General features: G+C 38.8%; 1 long non-coding RNA gene across 3 annotated transcripts; it reads right to left on the bottom strand.

Moving 5' to 3' along the window:
- Window positions 1–436: 436 nt before the first annotated feature.
- LOC120441321 lies at window positions 437–5,929 on the bottom strand. 3 transcript variants are annotated; one of them, XR_005613984.1, is made up of 3 exons: window positions 5,793–5,929; window positions 5,367–5,510; window positions 437–943 (listed from the first exon to the last, which is right to left on the bottom strand). It is a non-coding gene; the product is annotated as an uncharacterized LOC120441321 (long non-coding RNA). The 3 variants fall into 3 exon arrangements; XR_005613985.1 differs by having other exon boundaries at window positions 5,430–5,510; XR_005613986.1 differs by lacking the exon at window positions 437–943 and adding an exon at window positions 2,796–2,926.
- Window positions 5,930–8,094: the final 2,165 nt, after the last annotated feature.

Here is an 8,094-nt window from a genome sequence, read left to right as displayed (position 1 = left end):
CTCCGGTGTTCTGGAGATCTCTGGGATGAGTCGGAGATCGGCGATAAAACTGTTGGAGTTATGAGTCCAGATGTCCAGAATCTCTTGTCTGCTGTAGGTCAGCAACGCACAGCAATTCTGGATGAATAATCCGGTTAAAAGTAGATAAAAAACCGCTAAATAGCAGATTCTGGAGAGACACTGAGCCTCGCGTTGTTCACGCGCCGCCATCTTGGTGCCATTAGCTGCCTGGTTCACCATCCACCTGCCAGTCAAAGAGGCCACGCCCCTAATACCATCAGGGCAAACTGGAAGCCTTGATAATATCCAGATGGATGGATTATAACAAAAACAACCCCCTGATTTTAAAATGGGAGTCTATGGGGATTGACTCATATTTGGAAACAGCCTCAAGTGGCCACTGGAGGAACTGCAGTAGTTTGTTTTGTCAGCTCGATGGTGCGATTAAATCAGCTTTAACAGATCAAATGTGCATATTTTGAGGGATTTGGGGGTTTTCATTGTTCCTTTTAATCACATTCATACTACGTGATACACTTATGTTGACACTATTTTAAAGATCATGCCAGTTTCCTTTATCGTTAAATTTGTTTTCATTTAAGGAACAGTGCATTATCCTTTGTTGCCAGTTTATTCATTATGGACTCTTTCAGCCCACTGCTGTGCTGGATATAAATAACAAAGCATTTGCTCCCATACACAGGATGAGCTGTGCTGAATAAATTACCAAATCTGAGTTCCTCCTCATTGTGTTTACATTTGCTACGGCCCAAACGTCCTCCTTGACATCTTTCTTGGACCCCGTGGCATTTCCCATCACGGAGAGAGGCGGTTTTATTCGACTAGACCCTCGATGTTTCATGGCACATCTGCGTGATGCGTCTTTCTGTGAGCTCTTCCTGTGGTTTTGACGTCTCCAAGTGATGCTCTTCCTGTCTGTTGCCTGGCAACAGAAGGGGAAAAATAGATGAGGTGATGAGTGAAGGTGAGCCCATGGGAGATAGGAGGAGAGAGAAAGAAGATATGGGAAGGGAGGGGGAGTAAAGCGCTGGTTGTTATTTTCTTCTTGGTGAGCACTCGTGGATTGCTCTGTTTCTGTTCTGTACCGTTCATCTAAAATAAAATTAAAAAAACAGAAGCAAACCGCTGTTGAATGTGAGATAACATCAAAGGTTAACACATGTCAGGAGGTGGATTTTTTTTAAATTACATTTTAGTGCGTGAAGCAGGGTTTTGTGCTGCTAACCACTATAAGCATGATAAATATGTCTTGTTTGTGTAGCTGTAGTTAGATGCATTCCTTTTAAATTAATCGATCCAACTGTACAAATGCACAGACTACAGCGTATAACTGCCGGAGCATGCATTTGTTTGCCTTTTTAATATAATATGGCTGTGCACTCTCCCTGCGCTATACTGTGTACTGTTTACAAGTGACTTTCAGCTAATTTGCAGTTAATAGATTTCCTTTATGTGCATTTTAAAACATCCTTATAAGTTTTTTTTGTTTTGTTTGTATGCTGTGCAAATGAAGGTATTTCAAAGTTTTTCTTTAGATATTGGCTGCTTTTTCACACTTTGTACCTGACAATTTTAAGTCATAACCCAGACTTATTACTCATTCAAGCATTAAAAAAGCACCTAATTTGAGGGATGAACCACTGTTGTGTCTACATATAACAGGAAATTTGGCATAGAACCAATTTTAATTTTTATCTTTAGGTGGTTTGTTGCAGTGTGCAGCAAAAACACATAATGTGGTCTCATTTCTTTAATTGAATCCAAGAAAAATGCCAAAGGCAACACAGTTTGACAGCCATAAAATAGCTTTTCTGCATCAACAAGGCGATTCCCAAAGAGCTCTTAGCTGAAAACCTGGCATATTTCAGCATGGTGTGCAGTGTGTCCTTAAAAATAATTGAGGAAACTGGACAATTGGAAGACAAAAGAAGAAGGCAGACCTGCAAGTGCTATCTACAGAAGATAAATAGTATCTGAAAATCAGGGGGGGAAATCCACTAATAACACCCCAAAGCTCTTCTTTGAATGTTTCTGTGTTTGTTCCATTCTTAATCAGGATGATCCCACACTGCATCTGTAATGTTGAGGTCGGGGCTCTGGGGAGGCCAATCCATGACTGGCAGTGTTCCACTCTGTGTTTTTCTATCCAGATATGCTTTTTCTGCACTGACAGTGTGTTTGGGTCATTACCATCAGTTTCATCATTCTAAAATGTAAGATGTTGCCCTTCCTTAAAAATGGCTTCTTGACAGCTGTCCTTCCACTGAGACCATTTCTGATGAGGCTTCAGTGAACAGCATATGGATCAGCTAAAGGACTAAATGATCTCGGGTCTTGTGTCAGGTCTTTCCTGGAATTGTTCCTATTTCTTAAGGACATGACTTTCAGATCATGTTCATCTGCTGTAGATAGTTGTTTGGACCTGACACTTCTTCATTGTCCAGTTTCTTCAAAATTTTTAAGTACACAGTGCACACCATGCTGAGATATGCCAGACAAACTGTTATCTGTTGAAAGAATGCAGGTTTAGGGTAGTTTCATACTGGTGTTACCTGTCTTTTTACATACAATCTATGTTCACAATAGACATTTCACATAGTCATCCACCCTTCTAACCAAGATGAATAAAATGTGTCTTTCATGTTTTTTGTACTGATCTCTATCTATTGTGTTTGGGTATTAGTTGAAAGTTTACTGAGTTAAGTTTAGTCTTTCCTGTTTTATTTTGAAAGAGTTTGTTTAGTATTCTCATTGACTGTGTTTTCATCTACTTACAGCTGTGTTTGAATGGCAGGCTTGTTGAGGGGCTGCAGATCTGATGTCGCCCTCGCAGACTCGTCACAGCAGGAGCTGCTGGCACGACAATGGAGCTTGTCTGTGGTGGTGGCTGTCAAGTCGGCAGCTCCTTTAGTTTCATAAAAGTAAGCCAAATCCTCACTTCTGTCACGCTTCTAACCATCCTCAACCACCATTGTGCAAATGTTCTAAGATTTTTGAACATTTTAAAACTTTATTGTTTTTACTGACTGCTTTGAGCTACAGAGGAGCAGTGGTGCAGAAAAATCTGAACTTCTGTTAGTCCATGTGTCCCTCCCAGTGAAACTCTTGGAACTTATGACATTTATAGAGAGACCTCCCACATCACATTGTTAAAAGTGAGAGGACAGAGTTCAGTCTGATTTTCCTCCACTGAATAAACCACGTTCTCATTTCTGGGAACTCAAACTGTCTTGTCAAACCAGTGGCACGTTGCAAGTTGTCCTGTGCCAGGACATAGTAAACATGACGTGAGCCAGTCACTCCAAGCTTGTTATTTTTAAGGTGCAGGGTTACCGTTTCCTAAATCTAACAAAGTACGTTTTAGGATCTAGACCTAAAGAATGAGTAAAAGTAGCCAGCAAACGTGTGGATGCTGAATAACCATCTGCTGGCAGATTACTGCAGTGAAGGAGTTTCTTGATAGACGTTTATTCTGAACATTACAAAAAAGTGTAATTCATAGTTTGTAAATGCAAAACAAAAATAGCCAATATATTAATCAGTTGTATATTTAAAAAAAAACTTCAATTTTATCCTTAAGAGAGAGTAGGAAAAATATAAACATAATTACAGCCCTCCTTTCTGTCTATATTCATCTCATTCTCTCGCCTTTGTGTTCACAAATGTAATATATCGATATATACACACATATATACATGTGCACCCATACTCAATTACCTACAACACATAATCTTTCATTTATTAGTAATTTAATAGTTTTAATAAATAATCCTATTTATATAATAATATTTATTATATAAATATATTTACTTTTACACGTGCATGTATATATATGTATATACAAACACGTCTATCTGTATACGCCTACCTACAAATATCTATATGTGTATTTACACATATGGAGATTCAAATACTTCTTCTACAATAAAAAGCTATTCTATTCTATTCTATTCTATTCTCAGTGCCTGATAAAGTCCTTCCTCATCCAATTTCTTTGTGAAAATTGTTTCTTTTAATAAATTTGTTAAATAACAATAACTAAGTTAGTCACCAAATGGTCTCGTGCTGGACATGCTGGACCATTACAACGTGAAATATTTCATATTTGTGAGGGGAGATTCTTAGCTCAGTAAGATGATTAGTGGTCCTCAGTGAGATGAGTGAGAGAACAGCTGCAATATACATATTCTTTTCTTGCTAGCAGGTCTAATAGGGATGGTCAGGTAATATTCAATGACTGCGTCGAGAGATCATTGCGACAACCTCAAGATCCCATCGATTTTGTAACTACTTTTATTCAGCGTTTTACGGAAGAGGATTAGGGCCACTGGAAAGAAAAAAAAAAGAATTCTGACTTTAATCTCAGAATTCTGACTTTTTTCTCAGAATTCTGATTTTAATCTCAGAATTCTGACTTTAATCTCAGAATTCTGACTTTTTTCTCAGAATTCTGACTTTAATCTCAGAATTCTGACTTTTTTCTCAGAATTCTGACTTTAATCTCAGAATTCTGACTTTTTTCTCAGAATTCTGATTTTAATCTCAGAATTCTGACTTTAATCTCAGAATTCTGACTTTTTTCTCAGAATTCTGACTTTAATCTCAGAATTCTGACTTTTTTCTCAGAATTCTGATTTTAATCTCAGAATTCTGACTTTAATCTCAGAATTCTGACTTTTTTCTCAGAATTCTGACTTTAATCTCAGAATTCTGACTTTTTTCTCAGAATTCTGGAAAAGAAGAAAAAAAACATGTGCCCACTCTCTTTTTTTTTCCCCAGTGGCCCTAATCCTCTTCCGTAGCGTTTAAATGTTTGCTGGGTCCAAGAAGGATATGAACTGTGGTCTCCTGGCCAATAAACCACTGACCCTCCAACCTCCTAAAATGGAGTGACGCAGTGGCCAATAATGTGACAGCTGGTGACTCACACACTGCCACCAAAGGACACTGTTCATTGGCTAAAAAAGGACCCTCTCAAAGTGCATTGGTTCAGCGCAATGCTAAAGGAATCCAAGTAGATGGTGGTTTCTGTTTTTGTTTTGCTCTGTGAACACTATCACACTTGGAGTTCATTTGTTCATTTGTGAAAACTTGTAGATTTTGTTCTGGTTTGGTTTCCTTTCATGCAGAGAAAAATACTGAGCAAACGTGAGAACGTTCAGTCTTCTCATTGGCCAGAAGATTCTGGGGTGGGAGCAACAGAAGTAAATACAGGAAGAAAGTGCTGTGTTCTGGACTAGTAGATAACATCTAGAGTTTACTCCTAATATTTGCATTTATCTGGGCAATATTTCAGGCAAATCTGTAGTCTGGACGTCTGCCGCATCTCAAAATGCAAAGCATACCTGGTTGAGTGAAGGTGTTTAGCTTAAACTTCGAGTTGCATTGAAGTTGCATCACATTCTCACCATCAACAAACTGCTCTGGAGTTCTTTTGGAATTGGATCCAGACTACTTCCTCCAAAGGGTCTGGGTGTGGTTGTTTTGGTCTGAACGAGCATAATGTGCACAGCGTGAGCAGACAATAACATAAGTGCATTACATGAAGGACAATTCTCAGACCACAGTGCACAGTGGGACTACCATAGAATGTATAGTAAAAGTGACTGTGACCACTGAGACATGATCCATTAGTTTTTGAAGCCTCAATGTTAGCATATAGGCCTATACTGTTTTGGTGTTTTAATCCAGCAGTGGTTATATTTGAATGAGCGGGATGAGTAATAATTAAGCGATAAGGACTCAAAGACAGATGTGAATAAATTACTTACCAGGTGGAAAGCAGAAGTCCATTAAAAAAGAACAAAGTACTGGGGAACAAACGCAATGCCTGATCCAAAATCCAAAACATATTCAAAACACACTGAAGGGCAGATAAACAGATACTCACACAAAGAACAGAGGGAAATAAAATACAAAATACTATGATAATGTAAATACTCTCAGACACAATGAGCGCTAATCAGAGAGAGAGGAAACACCTGGGAAACAAGACACAGCTGAAACTAATCAAGGACAATGAAGCGGGAAAGTAAACCTGAGTAAAAAAACAAGAGACGAAATGATTGTCAAAATTAAACAGTAAGCAACTAAACATGGAAAAAAAACAACACACAAATGGTGACTTAAGCAAGAGGAGACAAAATAAAAATGAAGAAACATGAGAGATAACAAACCAAACAGAAACCCACAAACACGACCGTAACATCCAAATAAAATCCCACTGAAACCAAAGTGCAGATGGACGGTCTGTTAGTACAATTAACTGCACAGCAAGCTGTATTATTTTCAGATAACTGCATTAAAAATTTTCCAAATGGCACCAACAGCACAAACACAGTCCAGGCGTCCAGTTCAAAGACTCCAGTTGACCAGTTATTTTGCTAAATAGGCTTAATTATCAACTGTACTACAGCCTAAATTTCAAAGTCAAAGTTTCTGGCGATTTAGTTGGACCCCCAGTTGCCATAAAAGTTGAATATATTATAAAGTAACACCAAACATGCAGGATTTGATTTATATTGAATACTCAGTTCAGGCTTCAAAGCTCAGCTCTTTTAATTAACAGATCATGGCTCATTTTTAGACCTTAAATATGGTTTTAATAAAGAGGTAACACAGTAGGAATGCCAGCTGAGCTGACAACAACACTCCCATTCAACAGTGAGAGGCTCGACTGCTGAAGTTCACACAAAAGGTTTGTTGTAGAGATTAATTTGTTGATATAGCGAGCATGTCTACTCTCAGACTGCCTCTTGCTTCCAGGAACTTTGGGTTTTGTGTAGCTGTGAGCGATACACAAACGCACACACTGTGCTCAAGCGTCCATGAGTCACCACAATGACGCACGCCTGCTGAACATTTGCTGTGTGCTTCAGCGTTTCATATGTACACGATGGCAAAGGAAGAAAGAACTGCAGGGCTGAAGGGAGAAAAACAAGCCTTGAACATTTTATGTCCATATGTTCCTGTGTTGCATTCATGATCGCATTTTAAGGGGAATTAAATCATCTGTGTGTTAGAAAATACAGGCTGTGCAGAGAAGTCTGTGCTTTAAGCTGAATAACTAAATGTTCCATGTTTGTAGTCTGTGTTTGCAGTGCTCAGTTTTGAGACTTTTGCAAGACTTGATACAAAAAGCAGGCACACTCACGTCTGTCAGATTTATTACGGCTTATAAGAGGTTAGCAGCCTTGGTTAGCAAGCTTCATCCATAAAGCACCAGCAGCACAAACATGGTTTGGAGGTCAGCTACAGCCGCCTGTGTCACCATCCACCTGTGGGAGCCAGCCTCAAGTGGACATTAGACGAACTGCACTTTTTAGCACTCCAGCGCTGGCTTCCTTTCTTTAAGCTCCAAAGTTTAAAAGTAGGCCTCCTGCTGGCCAGTAGGAAGAATGCAAGATTGAATGTTAAACTGTGTGCCAAAAAGCCTTTTGAGAAACAAGATTACATTAAATAGTGATTTTTAATGGGGTTTTTTTTTATGTTTTTCTAGAAGAGTTACACTTCATGTGTCAGACAGAGAAGCATGTCTGCTAGGTCATATTTTTCTAAACCTAACCTTAGCTGGATGAAATGATATTACATCTTTTATGAAAATGTTCTTTTATTTTCATAAATTTTGTCTTTTCCCACTGAGTCTTAATTAAATATACACCTAAGTATAAAAAGACAATAAGGCCAATAATATGCTTCTATATCTTCCCAATTAATAAAGAAATAGCTTTTCAGAGCACATATAACTGACTAATCTGAAGGTGCATCAGTTATTCTCTCCTCACGTCTCTCCTTATGTCCTAAGTGTGAGGATGCAAGGGGTGGAAGCAAGGATGCATAAATGAGAAGAATCCCAGTCGAATGAATCTCAAGAGTCAGAAGGACTAAATGAAAGCGAAGGGAATGTGTGCAGAGCCAAAGGAGGAGGGGGAGGAGGTGCAGGATCAATATCTAATTTCAGTGCTGAGCTCACTGTAGAGGCTTTTCCAATAAGGCTGGGATGGAACAGCAAAGTTTGAATAGCTGTGTATCTCTGTCTGCCTCTTGGTGCATCTCTGTTTGTCTCTTTGTCTT

This window comes from Oreochromis aureus, linkage group 7, assembly GCF_013358895.1.
Source record: "Oreochromis aureus strain Israel breed Guangdong linkage group 7, ZZ_aureus, whole genome shotgun sequence".
Classification (NCBI taxonomy): Eukaryota; Metazoa; Chordata; class Actinopteri; order Cichliformes; family Cichlidae; genus Oreochromis; species Oreochromis aureus.
The sequence above is the reverse complement of the archived record's forward strand: the minus strand, read 5'-3'. Positions and strand labels throughout refer to the sequence as shown.